The following is a 24,533-nucleotide window of genomic DNA, read 5'->3' as shown; positions in this document are numbered from 1 at the left end:
CCAGACACAGGCTGGCAAAGCAGAGCCACTCCAGCAGTCTGAGAGCAGGAGGAGGAGGAGGAGGAAGGGTGAGTCAGAGTGGGAAAAGGATCAAGGCAGAGGAGGTGAAAGTAAAACATTCTCGTGGGAAAAGATTAATGTCCACCTCCTCTTGTCTCCCTGGTCTCAATCCCCACGTACCCCCACCACTTCCCTTTTCACCTGTTCTTTCGATACTTCAATGTCAAACTGAACTTGGCATGTGGATTTTACATATTTTACTCTGTAATAAGCTCCTCCTTCGTTAGCTGGACAGGCACTGCTGTGGAGCCCTGGCAAATGTTAAAATCACTGCACTAATTGGACACACTGACGGACTCTAAGGGGGTGAATTTAGGATCCAAATATGCAAAGTGATAAAAACCTGTGTGTTTTTTAAAATATTTATTATTTATTTATTATCTAGATGGATTCTGTAGTTAAATGTCAGTTTGCATTCAAAGGCAGTGAAAGACAACCAAGGGTTTCTGGTAAAAGCCAAAGTAAACCTAATCCTTTTCAAACAGAAATTTATTTGCTACAGATGTGATCTCTTTTGATGCTGCGGCAGCTCTGCTCTTACTCTATGGAAATACTTTTTTAAAACTACGAATAACAAAAAAGAGTGATATAGCTCCTATTAGAGATACTGAAATGTTTAAAGATGCTGCTTGTGCTCTGTTTTAAGATGGGAGTGTTCAGATAAAACCGACTCATTCTTCTTGCAGACTCCAGTTTTTGTTGTGTCTGGTGCAGCACAATAGGCCATTTCATCAGGACTTTTCTTGTTTTCCTCCCCCCGTTTCTACTATCTCTTCCCTCTCTTTCCGAAGCAGCGTCATCAATCTCACGGTCCAGTAGAATCCATCTCATCATGGCTGCTTTTCCACACCTCCTCCCTCTCCATCCCCTCAATCACTCTCTGCTTCTCTACTTCAGTGGGCGTTTGATCATCTTTATATTCCTCACTATCTCCCTCTCCGCCCGTCTTTGTCTCACTTTTCTATCCTCCTGGCTTTTTATTGTTTTTATCTCATTTCAACTTTCCCACACAGTCTTCTTCTTTCTTCATATCATGCTGAACTATCTTCTCCCCGTGTAGTATTCGTCTCCTTGCAGCCTGCCTCTAACTTATTGACAGCTTCTACCACTATCGGTCTCCCTAAAGCCACTCAATCTCCACTGCCTGCACTGCTCCTCCTCCCCCTCTCTCAGACTAGATCACTAAATCATCATATTCATCCCTTGTACTTGACCTTACTCCCCTTCCCTCCCTCTTCCTGTTTGCACATCAGCTTATTTTCACCGGTCATTTTCTGAAGAATTGACTGGTGTCTACTTTTTTTCTTAATGGAGCCCAGAATAACTGAATTCCTCACTTGGCGATCCACTTCATGAAATCCTGAGACCTGCTTGTATCACTGAATGTGAATTACTTTGGCATCTCTCCTGAATGTGTTCACTTCCAAAACAGAATTAAGGAATAGGATCATAGCTTTAACTTGTCGTGATACAGCTGCTGCAGTGGGAAATAGTAACGCGTTGAGCTGAACCTATTTAAGCACGGTCACAACGTTCTACACAGTCTACTGATTCAACCGTCTGTAGAGAGATTCAGCTGCCAGATGAAGGATTTAGGGTGATAATGGTAGATTTTTGACGTGTTCTAAAACAGCTGCCAGAGCATTATTTTTTCATATCCAAATAATGCATTTGTTTATCTCCCTCGCAGCTTGTGATGTTAATGTCATACAGAAGTGTAGACTTACACTTCTTAGACTTACTACTACTTAACACTGCCCAGCTAATAAAAGGACAGTCAAACACACCAAGGAATAACACCAAAATACCACATTCCAGTAAAAACACTGAAGTGTAATAATTACAGTTATTTTTAACACCCATTCACACGGTGTATTGCTAATGGTCTGCTAATCTGAACTGGTTGTCATGACAGCACAGTGACAGGCCATAGGGAGAGAGAAAGACAGAGAGAGAGGTAGGAAGCGAATGGGAAGAAATGTAGTCAGCCAAGTGTTTTGAATGTGACTCCCCCCCTAGGGAAGTCAATTTAGCCAGCTCATACTGCGCTCTGCTGCACTGGTCGCTGCTCCATTATGCCTCACACTGATTCCAAGACTCCACATTATGATCACCTTTTTGTGGAGAAAAAGACAGCTCTTAAAATACTGTGCAAAATGTGTATCTGGTTTTTGAAAGGCAGCCACAAGGGTAGGTGGATGTTGGGCTTTTCAGGTCCGGCTCTGGTTTATATCATTGGAAAGTACGTAACACTGGGTTTTGGCCTGTCTCTCAGATAGAAAAAGCAATTCCAACACATCAGCTTGGGCTTTGTCATGAGCATTTCTTAGCATTGTCTGATGCGACAAAATAGTATTCCACCAATACACAGCTCTAGTATATAGCAGTACAAATCAATTATAGCTTTTACTATAGTATGGCTGCCGGGGGTGGGGGGGTCAGAGGAACTGAAGAGATGTGAATCCTCTGCTCTGTTGTCTTTACAATCAAATGACCTCCATAAGCTGGAGCAAAAAGCTCGAAGGCTATAGAGATGTGGGAGTTTCACTCTCATTTAATGTTGCACCAGATAATTGACTGCACTCATTAATGCAGTGTAGAGTGACCTTGCTTGGGGTGGGGTGATGACTATATGTGAGTCAGCAAGGGATGGGGGAAGAGAGGAAAAACAAAGACGTGTTTCTGTGAGGTGGTTAAATAGCCTGTTCTGTTAGAGGGCAGATGCATCTGAAGGTAAATAAATCATCCTCTAAGCTCTGACGTGACATCGTACACTCACACTGCCCGCTTTAATATGATTGGCACTGGAAATCAGGACGAATCCTCCCCTGCCCGTTTTCACAACTGCTGATTTAAGCAAAGTTGTCACAACATTTGGCAAGGGGGATTCTTTACGCCGCAGCATCATGACGCGGTAATTGTATTTGAAAGCGAGGCATGACCTGTAAATATCATTCAGAAATATCAACAACAAAAAACGAATCAAGTAGATAAACAAAAAATAATTGCTTTTATGTCTGAGGGTGGAAATAATGGTACTTAGGATCAAATTATATTTATCCGACACACTTGCCTCTGTGACTCTAGCGTATGTGATATTGTCTTGGAGTGCTGGCGTACGCTTTATGATTACTAAACAAACAGCAGCTTCCCTGGATTGAGCGACACAAACACATTTTCCCCTCAAACACTAAAACAAAACAGACTCGAAGGCCAGTGACGGCTGCATATGGATACTGTGATACTGGAGCACGGGGAAGTAATTAATGTGCTGCTGTGTTTTTGCTGAATATACAGTATATTTTAAAATCCCAACTACATTTCAGGCTTTAAACATATCAAACACACAGAAACACACGTGTGCTGTCCATCGTCCATAACTCAACACCTTATCTCCAGCTCCTGCTGCTGAATATGAGATAAGCTCAACAGGAGGCTTATAATTGTCTGCTGCAAAAAAACAAAAAAACACACACACACACAAAAAAAACAAAAAAACAAAAAACACAGGCTGTCTTCTGTTCAGCGTTTGATCCTCTTTTCCTCCAATCTTTTGCCAACTCTAAAACCCATTATATCGGCTTCCAGACATTCAAAAGCGGAATTAATGCGTGAGGAATTTAACACCAATGGGCAAATTGGTTCACATCCGACCTAATATGAAAGAGGCACAATTAAAATGTCAGGGCTGGAAGGCTCCCAGTGTGGCACCAGCTATGCTTTTGTTTCCTAGATAATAAAGGACTCGATGATTGTGGTAGAGCAGCACAGGCAGCCATATAGTCGGTATTACAGGCCACAGTCTGGACACTCTGGGCTTAGTGCAAAGCCTCTGAATGCAAAGCAGCTTAGGAGTGACAGAGGAAATGGGATATCAATAGCGGCCAACAGATTTGGCTGCCGTACAGAAGCCTGATGCTCTATCCCCACTTCAGTGCTGACTTGAGCCCAAACTGTGCTGGGGCATATCAGTCTGTAGCCAAGCAGTGCTTGCAGAAAACTCTCTGCATTTGTTTTTGTCTTGCTCAAACTTGCCTCAAAGGACAGCATAATCATTGCAGAAAGTTGAAACTTGTTTGAAGTCAGTTCAGTTTCTGTCATTTGAGAAATTATACTTTTGTGGTGAGTTGTGTCTCCTGCCCATCTGCTGCTTCACAAAGGTTAAAAACAAGCTGAGGACTGTGCGCTGCTGGATGAGTAAGCAGGAAAAACATGGGGTTTGATGCAGAAACGGCATCATTTCAGTGTTCTCTCAAGAGAAATCAGCACCAGACGAACACAGGTGTACTCAGGTTGTGTTTTGGTGTCATGGACCTCTGAGAGAAACAGCACTGGGCCTTGCTGAGCCTGGTACTGAGAGGAGCCTTTCACAGCCCCAGTCAGAACCGTGCTCTGAATGCTAAGCTCCTTCATAAACTGGAAATGACAACTTGATTCATGTAGGCAATAGCTTTCACTGTCCAAATGGATGACACTGGTGTTACACAATTTTGAAGCTTGGTGCAGCACTGGGGTAAGTGGGTTTGATGCTTCGAGAAGCCACTGGAGTTATACCACTGAGATACACCCCAAAATGAAACATTACGTGACAGCAGCTGGCGAGGACAAAGCCTTGAATACCAAAGAAAGAAGGCTGTGAAGGTGCTGCTGAAAGGAAACAAAGGTAAAAGCGGTTAAGAACTGATGTGAATAGGTAATAATAACCTTCCTATGGCACCTGTGATAATAACACACATAGATCTGGCTGTAGGAGTCAGAGTTTTAGAGTTCTGGGGAAATGTATCAGCTGTAGTCAGGAGAGAGCCCAGGTGCCTGGGGCAAGGCAGTACTCACTTTTTTTAAACCTTTACATTATGCAGGGTACAGTTTTGCTGAGCACACACTCTCAGCAATTCAGCACTGCCCTGCTGCACATTTGTACACTCACACCTGAGAGCTGTTCGGTTGCTCAGTACAAGCACCATTTTCCACTGTCAGGCATGGAGCATTTGCAGTGGAGTGTGATTCAGTGATAAGTGCATGTTGGTGAAAATTACAGTGTAAAGTTATATTATTAACATTGTGCCATCTATGGTTGTGCAGCAGGATGTTAGTGCTGTGTGGAAATTTCCCACTCTGCTAGTACTACAAAAGTGTTTCACCTCTTAGCTTAGATGCAAAGATGCCTTCTCAACCAGCCTGTCCAAAATGTTTGTCAACAATAAGTTTCATATACAAAAAATAAATTCAACCCTGCAATCAAGCACAGGTCCTGGCTGATTCGATAAACTGACCACAGAATAAAACAGCTAAGCAGCTTCTCTTGAGCCTGTTGTTCATAGCAGGTAATTTTCCACATATAACAAATCATCTATCACACTCACTGGCCTTCATCTAAACAAATGAACGAGAACCAACATAAAACAGCAATAAAGGATAGAACTGAGCAAATGTATGAGTTGGCTACTTGTCACTGGTCACAAAGGTTAGATAGGTATAAAACTTTAACTGAATTTCTGTATTATGGTCGTCCACGTTTACCACTCCAGCAGGTACAACAGAGGACCAAAACCATATGTTTAGTGTAACTATTACAATTTTTAAAGATTTTTCATCCAGTCATATCAGACAACCTGTGAATCCTGTGAATCTGGGGGTCCCGACAGAGGAGCTTTTGTGAAAGACTGAAAAACAAACTGAGAAGGCAATCAATACAGCAGCAGCAGCCTGCAGCGGAAGTGTAGACACCGGCCTCCCCCAACTGATCTTAAACCCCTGAAAGTGTCTACAAGCATCTACACTACAAGCAGCAGCAGCCATAAGCCTGTGATAAGCCTGTGAATTTCATGCTCTTCTGGAGGGTCTCTCTCTCAGTTTATTTTTTTTTCGTTATGCCCATCAGAAAGCAATAAACCTGACTGCCATTATATTGTGTGATTCTAATATAATGGAGACAAGGATTTCCATCGAAGCACCAAGTTAAAACCACACATGAGCAAACACAGACATGCAGTAAACATAAAGATAATAACAGACCAGTGTCAGTGAGTAATAGACAGTGGCTGATAGGAAGATAGACGGCTCTGAATCATCTTTTAGAGCTGAAATAATCAAGTCACCATGAACACTAACATTCACTTTGTGTGCAGACAAAAATGCCTCAGCACTTAGTGATATGAACATGTGAATTACGATGTTCATATCAAGTGTTTCAACCCAAAGTGAAGCAACCACCAATTGAAAAAAAATTGGCTCTTAAGCTCATGATGGATGGGGTGAAAACTGAAATAAGTGATGACACGTTCTGAAAACAAGTAGGGTCTTTCAAAACCCCATTGGTGGAATTAGATCATTTTTAAGCACCATCCTCTCCACTGTTGAGTAATGAGTAATGATATGAAGTAAGCTTTATTTCCCATAAATGAGCAGAAACTGCAGTGTAGTGTTTTGCTTAAAACATTAGCTGAACAAATTTAAAAACCTGTCACTTCCCCTTCAACATTTCCATAGATAGTTTACCTTGAAACTTATTTCTACCAAAGAAACACAAATCTGCCGTACTACCCGCCCTAAGCCACATTACTGCTGGCTACCTTTTCTCTGGCCTTTAGCCACCTCACCAGTGGCCAACCTTCCAGGCTGAGCTGTAAAACAAGCCTGCTAATTAACTTCAGGACTCCTGATTAGACACATGCACTTTTACACTCACACGTTATTTGCATCAACTAATTTACATAAGAACACATCAGGACGCAGCTGGTGGAGCCAGAGGACTAGTACTAGTATAATGTCAGTTTTCCTCTAGTTCACCCAGCTGCAGCGCTCCAGCGTCTAACAGGAGGTGAGGAGTTATCGCGAACACCATCTCAGTCCTGGCAGACAGCTACAGCATGGAACAGGCTGAACACATCCCATTATATAGCAGGGCAACTGCACCTGTCTAGATAACACACAACTCCAGGCAATAGTGTTGTTGGGAAGATAATACACACAGAAGCAGAGACAATGCAGGCAGAAACACTTTGAGGTTTTTATGTCTCACATGCTCACGTGCTGATGACCTCCACTGTCAATCCATGTTAAAAAAAAAAAGAAAAAAAAAAAAGTCTTCATTGTTTAGGTCTCCCTGCACACACAGGTGCCTCACCTCTGCCCACACACACCTGCTTTGAGTCTTCACAGAGGCCTGATAGAGCTCCTGTTAGTTGCTCTGTTGAACCTGAGAGCTGTGTGGATGCCAGATGAAGGGCCCTGTGGTAATTACCTTGTCTTCTATCCCATCCACTGCCACACACCAACACATTCACGCACACACACCCGAACTTTCACAGACACCTGAACACACATATCCCTTCCGCTGCTGATGGCAGCACATGTTGAGGACATGCAGCTTCAGCACTCCTTCCGGTAAATAACACTGCTCCTATTGAGGAGCACTGGGAACACACACACTGCAGGAGTGCACTGTCTCCAGTGCTGAGGTCTGACTGTCTTCTACACTGTGCCTGGGATAACTATTATAAGTATAAAGACATTTAACAATTATGATCCTACATCCTAACACATGGACATTTGGCAGGGAACTGTGTAGGAAGGCAGTCAATCAAAACTAAAAAAAACGTACAAAACATACATGTACTCTGTACTGAATATGCATCTAATGCTAATAAGAATATATGTGTTTCAGACAAATTTCTGCACATCACTGCACAACAGACTACAGTACTGTAAACATGGCAGTGCTGGTGCTTATACAGGGATTTGGGATTTGATTGTATTACATCAGATCTAACTCCTTGTCAAACCCTTTATTGGATCTAATAAAGTTCATTTTGAAGATTTGAGTTAGTAATTAAACAAACTGGAGGAATGGCTTGATATTTGTAATCAGCTATTGTTGTCTGATCAGACAGGACATTTTGGTAGCAGGATAATTAGTGCTGACAACCGACCAAAACAAGCTAAAAATGAGATGTTCATTAAATGTATTTGACACACTGAAGTAGCAGCTGTCGACTACATACTTTTAAAACTGTTGATTCAGAATTAAAGTTTAAAATACTTATACAGATTCTTTTTGAAATCCATAACATGCACGTATCACAAATCCAGCAACTGATTTCAATTACTATAAATCTGGCTGTTATTTGAATTGAAATAGTACATTAATAATACTCCACACAAATGGAAGCATATGGGTGTCAAGGCAGTAAACACAGTAGACACTCTAGCTGCACTGACGTGTGTGCGGATGGCGTGATAACCCGCGGTCTGGCTGCCCACAGCTGCCTCAGGGCCTCAGAGGTGAAGCTGCTATCACCAGGCAGCATGAGGGCCAGTCAGAGGCCATGCTGCTCAGTATGCCCTTGGTAAATGAATGATTCCACCTGTCAGACTCACTAAGCTTCAGCTACACAGAGGTTTCGCATTGTCTTTGAGTCAATTTTTATCTATCTATCTATCTATTTATATGCATTTGTGTGTGTGTGTGTGTGAGAGAGAGAGAGAGACAGAGAGAGAGAGAGAGAGAGAGAGAGAGAGAGAGAGCAATCAACAGGGGTCAGAGCTCTGCGTGGATACTTTTAGCGGAGTTTGCCTTTGACCTAAGCCCTGACAAATTCACACACTGGATATCATTGTTCTGTCAGCCTGTCGGACATAGCTTGGCTTAAAAACACACACACCTACTCTATCAATACACACACATGAACAGAGCAGTCTACAATCCTCTGAACGTGTAATCTCTAACAAACACATCAGTATTGGCTGATTAAACTGTGCTTTTGTTTGTGCCTGAACAACCCTGGGGAAACTATAAGATCAGAGAGATTGTGAAGTGTATGTAGAGTGTGTGTGTGTGTGTGTGTGTGTGTGTATGTGTGGCTGTGTCTATAAGTGTGTGAAGTAAGAGTGTGTGTTTAACAGCTAATCCAAAGAAAGAGGTGAACAGCAGAGGGTGGGCAGGCTGCATGCATGATCATTAGTGTTTATGTTTCCCAGTATATATGAGTGGCCGTGGAGCCATGATGCCAAAGTGCACCAGCGTTACCATAGTGACTACATCACAGAAAGGGTGGGGGGTGAAAAAATGCCTGTTTGTACAAAGCATAAACTTTGAGAGTAAGGGATATGTTTCCAAGATACCAAGGCGTGCTGTATATTTGAGTCGCTGTGTGGAGAGGAGGACGGGGTTAACTGGTGTGGATACTGGCTGACTGTATCTCCAGCTGGGTGTCGGGATCTCTGAAAGCCACTTTAATAAGCTTCTCAAAAATGTTCAGCTCCGGCCTTTGACAGAGGAGCCATTGTTACAAAGTGCGATGGGTAAAAAGAAAAGGGGGGGAGGAGGGCGAAGGGACTAGCCAGAAACAGAAGAGAGAGACAAAAGGAAGAAAAAACGGAGATGAAGAAAGGCAGCAGGGCACAATGTTGGGGCAACTTAAAACCTTACAATAACATATCTGCTGCTGGCTTACAAAGGCTGTTAGTCAATATCAGTGACTCTAGTGATTATTTTGCCAAGTGCTGAGGCTCCAAATTTAAAACCTGGCAAATAAAACACTATTAGATGACCTAACAGCAGCTAAATGTGTCCAATGAGGATTAAGGAAACATGGAGTGAAGAGTTATGCTTTAGGGAAGTAAATGATGTCAGTTTTTAGAGGTTTGTTAAAGGACTCAGAGGGCTGAATTCATTAATTAATGAATTTAAATTCAAGTTTTTCATTCATTAATTCACCAAGTTTTTCATTGAAGTTTTTGCGTGATGTCCGCCAGGAAAAGATCATTCTCTTTACCTTCTGGGCCAGGACTGAAATAACATATAAACCTGGAGTTCATCAAAACAAAAAATAAATGTAGTAATATTAATACAATCCCTAACAGAACTGTGTGTGTGTTTTTTTGTTGCGGTGTGTCAGCGATGACAGGAAGTGATCTCAGTGCTTCTGACGGCAGTCAGGTGGGAGATCCATCTGTGTGATTAGCTGCCGCACTGTCTGACTTTCCCCTGGGACGGATCGATCGGAGCTGGCTTCTGAGACCACTGCTTCCCTGTCAAAAATTACGCTGTGTGTGTGTTTGGTTGCAATATATAATGTATCTTCTGTTTCTTTCTGAATTACTTCTTCAGTACATCCGCAGCCACACAAAGGAAGAGGCAATGACACAGACACAGAAACAACAGTTAGAAAAAAGCTCAAGCTGCACTTCATCAGAGTTTTATGATATACGTAAATCAAAGCTCCATAAACAACAAATTAACAATGATTTGATGTTCAGTGCCTTAAATACATGTAAAATGCACAAAATGATGTACAAGGCAACAACTTCATCCATCTTTTCACTGGCTCCTCCTGCCTGTTTCCTTCCTTTATTCTGCCTGACACCTTCCTCTCATCTCCCATCCTCCCAGTCTTTCACCAACTGCAAAATGGCCTCATTCAAAGCAGGGTCATTTACCTCCTTCTACATGTCACTTGGGCTTAGTCTATTTTAAAACACTGGAGGGGCACAATGACAGATGAAATCAAAGCTGCTTCTCCTGGCATCTCTGATTAGATGGGCTCTTTCTTTCTGTTGGCTACACGGCACAGTTAATGTCTAACCATTTGTGATCGACGGGAGAGGAGCGTGTGCTGAAAAATAAGGTGCACTGATATGACCAGAAAATTCAGAACGAGATCATCTCTGAGTGCCTTTATCTGCTGTGACTCAGCCTGTGCGCCCACGGGCTGTCTCTCTGCAGGAGCTCTGAGCCTCTTACGAGAAGCGCCAACACTTCTTTCACCTGGAGACCGTCCCTGCAGCATCCGCGGCGCTGCCCATCATAAGCCAGACTCAGGTCAAAGACGAGCTACAGCACATCTGCCAGTAGGTTTGCTACTTTCTCATGAGACTTTCTGCAACCCTGAGATACTGTACATCAGAAATGTAATACCTTACCCTGCAGGTTGATACAGACTTCAATTTCTAACCACACACCATACTAACTCATATGAAAAACACTTCTTTTAAATAGCTGAATGTCACCGCTATGAGCGTAATGGAGCATGTGTGCAGTGAAGGAACAGCAACAGCAAATAAACTAGTCAGGATTTAAAACTGTTGTAAAAAGCTGCTTTGCAAATGTTTTATCGGGGAGGAAATATATTCCACACATTTGTTTGACCTCAGAAATAAGCAGAATGTGTTTTGGAGAGAATCATTGAATATACAAATAACCTTTGTTTGTTTACAACAAGATTTCCAAGGGCAGCTTTAACTCCACCATCTGCAGCACTTGACTGAATGATGTTGGTGCACAAAGAAAAATCTGTTTTCTGTTTTTTTCCCAGGTTTGGACCAGCAACAATTTTGGTGAAAACATTCAATCAGACAAGAAAAACCCTCTCAGCTGGAGTCCATGGCTATTTCTTTGAGTTTCTCTTCAAACTGTTCAGCTTTCCAAGCATCCTCAGTTCTTGGATCTGCACCATTCCCAGGTCAATGTGCTTTTCTCCACAACACCTTTGTCTTGCTCTCATAAACCAAATGAAGCATAGGAAGGCAGGAGTCACGATGTCCACAAATAGAGAGGACAAAGACTTGTTTTGCTTCCCTCACTGTATCGGCGAGCTCACATTCATTTAAACAAAACTTCTTTTCCAATCTTTGCACTGCACTTTTTCGACAGTAAGTGTTTTTGCTCGACTGAAACAGTTACCCTGACAACAAACTCTCCTCCCACTCCACAGAAAGAGACAAGTTTAGTGTGTACTAGGAAATAAGTGTCAGTTAAATCGTGTAAATGAACATGTTGTCAACTCCACAGGTCAGGAGATGGGGGAGGATTGTGAACACTGTTTCCCTCCCTCTCCTACAAACTCTACCTGTCACCAACGACAGTGCAGTCACTCACTGACCTCCTTCTATTACTGCAAATTTCTCATTTTCTGTCCTTGAAAGGAGGATGTCTGAGAGCTGTCAGGATCAGAACCTCTCGGTTTAATAACGGTAGCCACATTGAGGCAGCCTGAGTGCTGGACTCAGGGGGGTCTGGTCTCCATGAGGCGCTTTATCTGATGGATTAAAGAGCTGGCTAGGATTTGTTCCCAACTAAAAAAAAAAGCAAGAAAACAAAAGTTTGAGAGATCTTGCAAAAAAATTTATGAAAATGTCTTGGCACAGTCAAAACTGGCTCTTATGGATACATGTCACTAACGTAAAAGCTCGGACACGTGCAAAAATGGTAAAACTATTTTGATTTTTCTTTCTTTGGGGCCTGACTGCTCCAAAAAAAATCACTTTAGAAGGCTCAATATTAGAAAATACTGGAGGCTACACAGTTTGCTGGAAGGCCCACCTGAGGTACAAGGTTTCACATGGTGTTGACACAGGAGATAAAACTGGGGCTACAGCACACAGAATTACACAGGCTCAGTATATATACATAGTGAGGAGGAACGTGTCAGGTGTGATGTGTGACAAAAGAATGAAAGGAAAGGTGGACAAGACAGTGGTGAGAGCAGCAATGTTGTCTGGTTTAGAGACAGTGACACTGAGACAAAGACAGGAGGCAGAGCTGGAGGTAGCAGAGCTGAAGATGTTGAGGTTCTCTCTGGGAGTGACCAGGATGGATAGGATCAGGAATGAGTCCATCAGAGGGACAGCTCATGTTAGATGGTTTGGAGAAAAAGCCAGGGAAGCCAGATTGAGATGGTTTGGACATGTTCAGAGGAGGGACAGTGAATACATTGGTAAAAGAATGCTGAGGTTAGAGCTGCCAGGAAGGAGGCCTAGAGGAAGACCAAAGAGGAGGTTCTTGGATGTAGTGAAGGAGGACATGAGGATAGTTGGTGTGGGTGAGGAGGATACAGAGGATAGGGTTAAATGGAGGCAGATGATTCGCTGTGGCGACCCCTGAAGGGAGCAGCCCAAAGGAAAAGAAGAAGTATATATACGTAGTACAAATTAAATCATCTGCCACTGTCACAAAAAACTCTTGCAATCACTTCTGAGTTCTCCAACCTCAAAGACAACAGGGACACTTAATATAGTGGGGTTTTCTATTCACTACAGTTACAGATCATTTCTTCATCTAATTGCTATCTGCTACAGTGTTCATTGCAATTTTACTTAATTAAGGAGAGAATTAATAGGTGATACATAATAAAGGTCGTGAACAGAGGACGTGTGCTCTGCACTGAAGCTTGATGGATTTTGTTTCTATGTGGCAGCTGTGGTGAGAGTGAAAATAAAGCTACAGCTTAAACACATTCAAAGATGAGACTAAAATCAAAGTATGAAATTGGAGGGCTAAAACCTCCAAGAAATAACTGAAACATCTGAAAAATACACATTTGCTTAGATAAGATCACAACTTGTAAGCTCTAATTTCAGTCTGGCTCTCTGTTAGCGACTGATCAAGCATCTGACAAAGTCCTATTTTGTGATAAGATAAGATGAGATAAGATAAACTTCATTAATCCCCAAAGGCAGATTCAGAAGTCTAACTAACTTCTGCATGAGTGATATCTGTGCCTAATGGAAAGTCATGTGTTGCATGAACACAAAGAATCGTGGTTCTGATTCATGTAGAGTGAATGCAAACTGTGACAGTCTCACCAAGCCATAATCAGGAAATGAAAAAAAATAAAGTGACAGGGAACCACTGATCTTTTCAAGTACATACAATAAATCTGACATCAAATTTAACTGAACATAAAAGTGAATGTACATGGAGAAATTGTAAATGTGACTGCCTGCAAAATGAAATCTGAAAGTGGCTGCGAGCACTTTACTGTATCACTCTTGAGATTCATACTGCTGTGTTGGAGGGGGTGGCCGGCTGTATATGTGTTGAATGTCAGCTTTTACAGTTGGGAGATGAGGACCTGCTCTAAGTTTAAAGTTGATGCTGCTGCAACACACATTTGTAACATGCCCCCTTGTTGTTTTAGTACCTATGAAGAGTTTATGGGCCATATCAAGTGATACATCTGCAAGAGCTACTTTCAGCTATCCATCTTCCCACTGCCAGGCAGAAAGGTTAAGCTTACATTTATGTAACTCTACAACTGAGAGAGGGAAGAAGACACAGGCAGATGCTTTAACTGTTTCAGCAGCTAATGTAGTTGTTTAATTAAGATGTAGCATTAGAGAATCTTTGTGCATTAGATCAAAAAAAAAAACCACAGAGCTCATTTTGTTGAGTCTGATGAGCAGCACATGTAATCCAATAACTTCTTGTATGAGTAGGATCAGCTCTCACAAGGGAGGGGGCCTCTGTGGGTGTAAATCTACTGTACCAGTGTGTGATTGTTCAGCTCCACCATTCAGTTTTATCAGCACGCAAACACAAAAACACAAACGCACACACACACACACACACACACACAGGAATGAGGAGTAAAAACGAGTGGAAATTACGCATGAAAACCAACGATCAGATAAAACCACTTTTACAAATCAAAGTGATAATAATTCTGCACGGGCGAGGTGACTTATTGTTCTGGATGCGAACCACGGATCCTCACATCAGCACTGAGGATGTATTTGTAGACTGAACTGATTTACAGCTCAGGCCTGGCTCTAGCCAAGTACAGCATAAACTGTATTGTTCACATGCCGGGCTTCTTGCTGTTTTGCCTTTGCTGACACTGCATTCTCAATTTAATACATTTTTTCGATGCTACTTTATGTGTGCTTTTTATTGTTCCTATCATCAAAGCACTGTGATTCCCAGGTATATTATAAATATATAGGGCTACAAGAAACGAGTAAAGCTTTATTACTGATAGCTGTGCACTACAAGGTTTTCTTTTAAGGTGTTCATATAAATTCTGGGCAGGTGCTACACCTAAAAGTACCTTTTCATTAAAAAGGTAACCTTTAGCTTTTTATAAAAGCTTGTTAACACTATTCCACCAAAACCAGTGGGCTTAAAAACACTTGTACTGTCTCTCTGACTCTCATCATTTACCTCTTGCAGGTACAGTAGCATAATACAAACACATTAGCATACATTATGTGCTGGAAATAGATCTTTAACCAATCAAGGACAACTAAAACTGCCTGTGTGGTAAAAATGCTTCAATAATCTGAAGTAATGAGTTCATGACAGTGAAAACCTTGAATTAAATTTTAGTATATTGGTGTGTAACAGGTAATTTTTCCTGTCACTGTCTCTGTGTTTGCTGATGAACAGAGAGGGGAAGGACCAGTCTGATTTGAGATTTATTCCCAGGTACTAGTAAAGTTGTTTTTCACTCACAGGTCTGTATTTCTTTCTTGTTGGCCAGCTTAAGTTGGCCTGAGGTGCTGGACAACACGTGGGCTGTGATGATTCCTTACTTCTGCTGTCTTGTTTCTCCCATCTCTCATTTTTGGCTTTGAGATTTAAGATAAGATGAAACTTTAATGATCCCCATGTGGAAATTGGGTCGATGGAGCCGCAAACAGTAACAAGACAATAAAGCAACAGAGAGAGAGAAAAAAACAGGTCTTATAAACATGTGCCAACAATAAGTTAAATATTGGAATACGCTCAGGAGAACAACTGCACATAAGTTAAATATGTCAGGAAAATAATCAAATGACTTAAGTTCTTATGTATTGAAATAAAAAAGCATGAAAACAAGAAACTGAAGTAACTAAATGTGGAACTGTCATGAGAATCTGCAGCAAAGAGAGGTCACACAGGAGATTTGGAAGCTGCTCAGAAAGTGGAGGGCTATCCATTGCAGACTACATTCATGAACTGTGCCAACAAAGATGAGAAAAACAGCTAATCAATAAAGAGGCTTAAAAAATAATTTCATCCAGCACACAGGGTGTTCAGGTAAAAAGCATTAAAGTCAGGACTGCAGCGACTGATCTCAGAAGTCAAGTTGGTTTTATTTACCTCCAGTCTCTTTCCCCTTCTTTTCCCTGTCATCTCATTAATATATTATTAAACATCTATTAATATAAATCATTAGAGTATGTTTTAATAAATGGCCCATATGGGGAAAGGCCCCAATTTTCTACTACTGCTGCTACTTAGAATAAATAGACAAAAAATAAACTGGATTTAAAGGAGGAAGGAGAGGTGGAGCTAAAGAGAAAGAGTTAGTCTATATACAGGCCCTTTGTTGTTCTGAACCTGCTTTTCCAGTAAATTGTTCGCCCTGGGTGAGTAGGCAAGCTTATCTTCTGTCCTGGTCATCAGAGTCATTAGAAACCAAAATAAACTAGTTATAAAATGTGATGAATTACAGCAGCGACAGCAGTGTTCAGCAGCAGCAGCCACATTCAGCCCAATCTGGGTCCTGTGTGCAGACAGTTTGTCTAAGAACATCATTTGTCAGTGAATGTTTTGGTAGGAAGCAGAGCGGAGCTAAAACTGCTTCAGTCTGATGGTTTCTGATGTCTGGCCTTTAGAGCTTAGCACCATAGAAACCATAAATGCTCATCACTGTTTGTGACCTTTGAACTGATTGCAAGATACTGTATTTTTCTCGAATAAATCCAGGCAGCATGGCTAAGTTACTAAGAAAACCTTGTGTAAAAGCTGATTTGGCTGCAGCTGTGAGTGAGCTTTAAGTCTGTATTTATTTATCAGCCCCACCTGACCAAAAATTCTCAGTGAAGCAAATTTAGTCCTTGCTGGACAAAGGAAAAGCACTTTCAGAACAAACGAGCAAAAACACAATGTTCCAGAGGGGGAATCGGTATTGGACTCCAGGCTGCAGTCTCTTTCTGAACACAATAAATACAGTTAAGAGACAAAAACCTGAAGAAGCCAAAATAAGAAAAATGCCTCTTATCTGTGCTAAAATTTAGCAGAGCCAGAACTGGGAGATGGAGGTCAGACAGAGACATAAGTGCACATTCAGCTGAGGAGATGTTCATAGATCACAATAAGATTATGCTGAGATGTCGTTTTGGCCAAGCAAAACAATCATTTTTGTGACTGACCCTGACCAACTGAAAGCATATACAAAACTGGGGGCACCGCCTCCTCACAGCATCAGGGAAAATGCAGATTTGGCACCATGATATTTGAGTTTGTCACTACCACAGTCTAAGCAGAAAATGAATCAAAGCCAGACTAGTTGTACAGCTCCTCAGATAAATCACAGATTTATGAATTTTAACAATCCGCTTCATGCAAATCATGACTGAACTATTCATTTATTTAAATTAGAGCAGGAATGCTTTGTGCAAGCTGAATGTTCTGAGTCAACCCTCAATATGAAGATTTGATGCTGTTCTTTGTCTTGCCAATGTTGTTTGGGACGTATTATTGGTTAAATAAGAAAAGCATGAATGGATGAACACAGGCTGGCTGAAATTGTAATGGGCATTTTGCACTACTTTCTGACAGTTTATTAACAAATACAAATATCAGGTTAATGCAGAAAATAATTGCTACATGTATGGATAATGACAATCATTGCTGCAGGCCAGATTTTAAATTGTAATAGTTTAGAAATTTGTTCCCAGAGTAAGTGAGGCCACTGTAACAAACAAAGGTTTCCATTTATCACACAAAGCCTAAAAAATGTGCTGCTCAGCACTTTAAACTTCTCCACTGTCTAATAAATCAAAGCACATCAGAACTGTCAGGAAATGGCAATACGTCATCACAATTCCTTCTTCTCTTTGCTCAAACACAGCATTCACAAATAACTGAGACTGGGCTCCTTCTGAGCTTAACACTCATTGCGGAAAAGCTTGATAAATAAAGACCCTGTGGTGCTGTTTATTTTCAGGTGCTCCTATACATTCCACTTAAACTTTAACAAATTGAAACAGCTCCCCTGTCCACAGTACAGTAGTGCATTTACTGTGTGTGACTCCCTCTTGGGTTAAGAGAAATTGTGTTGAATATTTATATACATATTACTTTCCAGTTACGGTTAACACAGTGACAAAGTGCAGGATGCCTGATCTATCACTTCCATCATTTAAATGTTATTGGTGACTGGAAGTAGCATATGTTCCAGATAATGTCCAATAAGTCTGATATGAAAGGTATCACCTACTGTGAAAAGTAACACAGTAGAGAGCTTTCTTCCTCTTGGTGCAGCGCCTTACTGTGTTTACTCATGTAATTCAAATGCTTCATAATATAATGCTAATAAAATTAATGCAATTCCTTGATGGAGGAGCTGCATAGATATTGTGCTGCTCTGATTTACATGAAGCTTTTTTAAATCTGAATGAATTACCAACACAGTGTCTTAGTACATAACGGCACTTACAGTACGTGTGGAAGTGCACACACAGGCACAGAGAGAGGGCAGAGGCTACAGGAAATGTTGGTGTTGGATACTTTTGCTGCTAAAAATGACTGACAGTGATGCAAAACACATTATCCATGGCCACAGGAGTAATTACAGTTTCTAATGTGGGACCAATTAGAAAGACTTATCAAGCTGTAATGCTCTGAATATACAATTAGATGTAATTACATGATAAAGGAATGACTCATAGCAAGAGATGCTGAGACCAAGAATATATGCTTAGCTCTAAAATGAATACACCAAATTGAAAGGTTGGTTAATATCAGCAATGTGCTCCAGCCCATGAGGGATAAGGCACACTATGAGGTCAACACTTCAAATTTAGCCACATTTGGCATCTTTTCAGAGGCAAAAATGCATAAGGGTTTCTGACAAAAACGGGAAGTGTGACTTGGCTCTGTGTGCTTGAGTGTGTACTGGCCGGCCAGCAATGCTTACAGATTTTTGGAACTGTGTTCATTTTATCTACACACTATGACTCTCAAGTTATTTTTTATATGAAAACTATTAAAAAACCCTTTTACATTTAACATGTATTTCTTTCCTACTGCCTAACCTAGAGAACGTAGACGCTTGGAACATGTTATCTTAACCCTTTCAGCAGTTTGCACATTTGGGATCCAATAAACGCACGTGTACTTTTGTATATGCTCCTTGTCTTTGTGATATTGTCTAGAAGAGCCTCCAATGCAATATCACTTTTTCACATGAGACACAGCCTGATGTCAGAACTCACTTTTGGTTTAACTGCCTAGTTATTGAGAGCTGCCAGGTCTGCTTTATTGTTGATAAAGCAGCAGTGAAGTATTGGGAAATAAAAGCACCTCAATCCAATCAGCACCACTCATTGTTCTCAAAGAACAGTACAGTTCCTTTCTCCTACTCTCATTTAACTTATTATATCTTCAAGGCTGACACTATTGAACCACTGAGGCATGATTAACAGCAGGTATGTAAGATGTTTGAAGAAGAAAAAAAAAAAAAAAGTGTGAGGAACTGATTGTGTGTTTTTCTCCAAGCTGCAAATGTTACAAATCTGCCAGCACCAGCTGACAAAAATCTAAAATTATTGTCAATTTTGATGTTCAATCACACCACAAGAGCAGCTATCAAGCATATGGTTTAGCATTTGGTCTATTACTGCTAAAGGCTTTTGTAAATACACAGCAGACATGACTGAAACGACAAGAGCTTGTAAAACAATTTTACAAATATCCCCTAAAGAGAAATCACGATTGTCTTAACTATGTTCAGAAAAAAAAAGCCTCTACCTCAAATTCACCACCTACAGCTTGACTGACCTCACCCATAAAACAAACAAAATGTTTTTTTTTTTTAAATATTAAACCTACAACTATTCTAAAAACCAACAGTGTTCAACAACAATGCAAGTCAAGTCAAAGGCAACAAAGATAAAGTGCTGGTCACAAACAGAAGAAACAACAGGGCTGCCTTGCTTTATCAATATTTACTGCTTACAGTTTGGTCTTGGCTCCTTGTAAGTTTATCTTTACCCCTAATGAGATTTGTTCAGCTGATTTTTTTTCCATCAGCCACACTCAGAACCAGGAGCCATGCAAAGGCGAGCAAATAAGACCTGGATGTGAACTGAGATGCCATAATGAGCACAGTTTGGCAGGCTCGGCAGCAGGAGAGCCTGATGTCCTGTCAGTAACCTGCTGTGTGGTAATGACCGTGCGTCACTCTCTAATGCTACATCCTCAAACATACACACAAACACATATGGAGAGATGTACATCCATGTGCAGACAGACAATAATATTATTTTAAAAAAATGTTTCATTATGCTGTTTTACCCCAGATACACTAATGGCCAATTATTTTTGCAGCAGTAAAGACAGCACATGTTTTAACTGGAAAGACTTTATCCTGCAAACTTTGTTGCTTCATGAAGGAAGAATTCTCCCACGGCCAGAGGGAAATGGGGTACATAGAACACAGGCCAGGCTTCTGAGTAGTACTGACATTTGTAGGACCTTATAAAGTACAAAGCTATATTTCTTTTTTCCCTTTCGGTAGAAGTTGGCTTACAGACTGGTTCCTACATGGTGTTTTTTCATGATCTACAGTGCATTGTTTCCCCTAGAAATCTATTATAGCACCGAAGAGACCTAGGAAAGTACAGCTAGACCCCATCGCATTACAACTCGCCACTAAATCCAATACCAGTGAAACAGTTTCAGGTGGGTCAGTGACATTTTAGAATTTCAAAATGGCAAAAAAATAAAAATAAAACTGCAAGTCAGTTTCATCATTTCCTGTGTACATATTATATTTTTCATTTCAGTATGTGCCCCTTATAAAAATATAAAATAAAAGGCATTTTAATGCAAAACAGAGCTTTTCCAATTATACAATTGCAAATAATACAAAATGCAAGTGTTGATTTACAAGTAATTTATAGCCACTTGCAGAATTTCCACACTTTAACTACAAATATTGAATATTTTGGGTTTTAAGGTTAATCAATGTCATTTGTCAACATTTGTTCCAAAATTTTTCCACTAGAGGTAAAAATGCTTTGAAATACATATAAAACTTCATAACGTGATAACGTTAACTTGATAACGTGATAACTTCATAACGTTTCCTTCTTTATTTTCATTATTTATGTCAATTAATGCAATATATTATACATTTCCCAGAAATTTCAATGTTTTACTGTATGACACATTTTGTTTTACCAAATGATGTAGTGCAATTGCAATATGCACTACATAGATCTATTGATAATATGAATCTGATATTGAATGAATATAATTCTGAACAACAAAAGATCCAAAAATGTCAACCTTCCATTCACTTTATAACATTTTCTAACAATTTTATAACGTCCTCTATCTTACAAACAAAATGATAATAGTTTTAGCATTTGGATTCAGTTCTTCAGTAAAACAGTCCTCAATTAAAGTCAATGAAGACAACTGCTGGTAAAATGATAAAAATTATTAAAAATCATTCAGTTTTCTCTTTGACATATTTTTTAAGTCTTGAGATAAGCTTGTAAAAGTATTTAGATGATTGACCTTTTAAAAATGTCCTTCTTAAATGTCATTTGGCAAAACAAAGATAAGAGGCTATTTTGAGCTATAATCTCATGGGTTTAGTTAAGTGACATGATGACATCACTCAGAAGACCCCTGAACACCAATGAAGTTGGAGGTAAGTTTAAAATTTTCTCCTCAATTTAAATTAGTTTCACCTTTTCAAAGTGTGGTAGTGTGTGTCACAGATTGTCATTTACAGGCTTAACTTGCGTATCTGCATCTGCAATTTAAATTTTTGATTAAATACAATGATGATGGACGAAGCTATTTAAGTAAAAGGTATTGAATTGCCATTAAAAGGGGGTTCTGTTAGGTGTTTCTGTCTGTTTCTCAGCAACAGAAAAATGTGACATCACATGAAAAACAGGACTAAACATTTAAAAATTCATGTTACATATGATTGTTGCTTAGTCTTGAAGCTGGTTATAGAAAAATGATGTCTAATGCTTCAAAGTTATAGTTTACATCGGGCATTTCAATACCTGAACATATTTTTAATTCTGATCGACTGAGAAACACAGAAAGTCTATTTTTCATCAGATCAGGCAATTCCAATATGTGTGACTAGAACGGTCAATTCCTACACGCAGAGTAGGCCTTTAAGGATTCCAAAATAAATCTGTATCAAGTGATATCACAACACAAATCACAAAATTATTATAAACTTAAAGTTTTCTCCCCAGATCTGGACATGGTGCAGTAGATTAGACTGATCTCTGCAGCGGGTCTGGCTCATTAGATGCTGAGGTGAAGCACAGGCTGTTTGACTGCTCTTTGAACATCTGGTTGCAGCGCGGACTAATATACTTCTGACATCAAACAGAATATGAGAGGCTGAGAGGTACGACGCATCATAGTGCGGTGACAGAGCCTCACACACACACACACACACACACACACACACACACACACACACACACACACATCACTGCCATCAAAGTGTTTCTGTGTGAGTGTCAGAGAAAAATGAAGTGCTAAAAGCAGACAGACATTTTGCATATGTAAAATGTTTTTTTTCCAGCCAAAGTTAAGCCATGTGTGTTCGTGGTGAAATGTTTCAGCAAAAACACAAAAATCAAAGTAAATTGTAGTGATTCCTTAGCAATTACTTTCCACTACATCCTGCTTTTAAACAGCAGGGATATATGGAGTGAAGAAGCCTCTGTGCAAATGTGCACAGTGGGCTGCAATTATGATCCACCTGAAGCTGTTATAACAGCAGAGCAGCACAGTAGTTACAGTTGTGCCAGAGAGATACAACTGTCTCTGGCAAATCTATCATTTGCATAGCAGAAATTATATGTTAAACCAAGCAAATTGCTAAGGAAACAACAGAGGAAAGACAATAACAGAAAAAGAGACAAAAGTGTATGTTAAGAGGAGGAAATATCACACTGGTGAAACAAACTATGGAAGAAGAAAACATCAAGACACAGATTTCTTTCTGCTGATATCACCAGGGATTTGGAGCAGGGGGAGTGAAAATACATGAGCATGTGACCTCAGCCAATTTCAATTTCTTTAGTAAACCTAACAGCCCCCTGTGACACCCATCATGGGCTTTTATGATCTTGTGCTGCAGCTCAAGCAGCCTCCTTATTCCCTGTGTGGATGTCACTTCTGTCTGTTTACCCGCGCATAAAGGAAGAAAACAAAATCCAACAGAGGACAGAGCTTCCCGTTGAGACGCAGCGCTGGGTTAGAGTGACGGCTGCACTCTTGAACTGTCTTGCTCAGACAAAGCTATTATCACACTCTCACTCTTTGCCTCATATCTGTAACTTCAGAACATGCACAGATCTGTCATTTTTGCGTTTGAGCACACAAATAAATATGATGCAAATATCCGTGTTGCTACGGCTGCAAGTGTATTTTTACAGCCAACTTGCAAGAGGTACCGTGTAGGTGTGTGAGCGTGGGTGTTGTTGCACTCGTTGTTATGTGTCCAACTGTTCCTAACAATGCACCAGTGTCTCACCAATTAGTTGGCCACTATTGAACTCCAACACTATTCAGTTGTGTTTCAGCTCAGAACAATTTGCACCACTGATGGCTTCAACATGGCTCCTTCCATCTTATAAATTAGCTAAATATCTAAAGCCAGCGAGCGTGACCCACAGTGTCTTGTTAGAGCACTGGAATGACAATGCGACCCTGTGCTTTGGGTGAAATGAAACGTTAAATGAGCAAAGCACTTGCAGAAAATGTCTTAATGACTGTTATTTGTCTTTGGTGCCAAGTGATACAGTGGTCACATAGAGCACGCTAATCCCTCTGACGCTAACTGCGTGACTTTATTGACAGCTTGATTCAGGAAAATCAAATTCCTCTGCAGGTATGAATAAGAAATGTTGGTGGAAATAAAGTTAACTCCCACACACTGGTCTGTTTATTTAAAGGTCCTGTGAATTGAAGAGTGCCTCTGTCCATTGTTTCGACATGGAGCTGTTGGACTGAAGACCAAGAATATGTCAAGTCTTGGTATGTGGATTTTTTTTGTTGTTTTTTTAAAATCTGACCTTTACCCTTTACCTGCAGTGGTTTGTGAACTGAGGGTGGGGTTCGGATGGAAAAATGTGATGTCACTGACTCATGAACCAATCAGGATTTAGCGATTTTCCAATCAGAATCTGATGACAGTAGGTCATGTGGTCATGAACTATAAATCGATGCAAAAAAAATCTGAAGTGAAGTCAAACTAAAATTATATTGCTTTTCACTTGAATTGACTCATCCTGTGATGTAAAACCTTTGCATAAAGCAGTGACATCATTTAAATAGTCAAATAGCTTCTCAGCTGCAGCACAGAAAATGTCAAGTGACCATAATATATTGTCATATTTTTATATTCCAGATAAGTTAGATAACAATACACTGTCTTGCATGCACATAACTTATTCTGGCTGATTATATCTATTCACAGGTACATTTGCATTGTACAAACACCACTGAGACCTGAGGAGAAATGAAGACACCTGCACAGTAACACAAAGCTCTGCTCAGGTCAAAGTGCATGTGCAAATAAGAATGCTAAAGAGTAACTTGTCCCACAGGGCTGGTCAGATGTTAATCAGCAGCAGACTGACTTCCTGAAGCCATGCTGACATTTTAGAGTAGCCGAGGTGTAAACAGTAATGGCTGAATTCTATACACTGCC

General features: G+C 40.4%; 1 protein-coding gene across 4 annotated transcripts in view; it reads right to left on the bottom strand.

The window, feature by feature from the left end:
• LOC113127516 (beta-1,3-galactosyltransferase 1-like) overlaps positions 1 to 24,533 on the bottom strand; it is a 77,187-nt gene that overhangs the window by 2,958 nt on the left and 49,696 nt on the right. Inside the window, exon 1 of one of the 4 annotated variants that reach the window (XM_026302195.1) lies at positions 15,293 to 15,360. The exons of the other annotated variants lie outside the window; for them this stretch is intronic. The gene's annotated coding sequence lies outside the window, so the exon portion shown is untranslated. Of the gene's footprint in view, positions 1 to 15,292; positions 15,361 to 24,533 lie in introns of those variants that run through there. 4 annotated transcript variants of the gene reach the window in all.

The sequence above is a fragment of the Mastacembelus armatus genome, chromosome 2 (genome assembly GCF_900324485.2).
Source record: "Mastacembelus armatus chromosome 2, fMasArm1.2, whole genome shotgun sequence".
In the NCBI taxonomy this organism is placed as follows: domain Eukaryota; kingdom Metazoa; phylum Chordata; class Actinopteri; order Synbranchiformes; family Mastacembelidae; genus Mastacembelus; species Mastacembelus armatus.
Note: the sequence above shows the minus strand (reverse complement) of the source record. Positions and strands in the feature narration are given on the sequence as shown.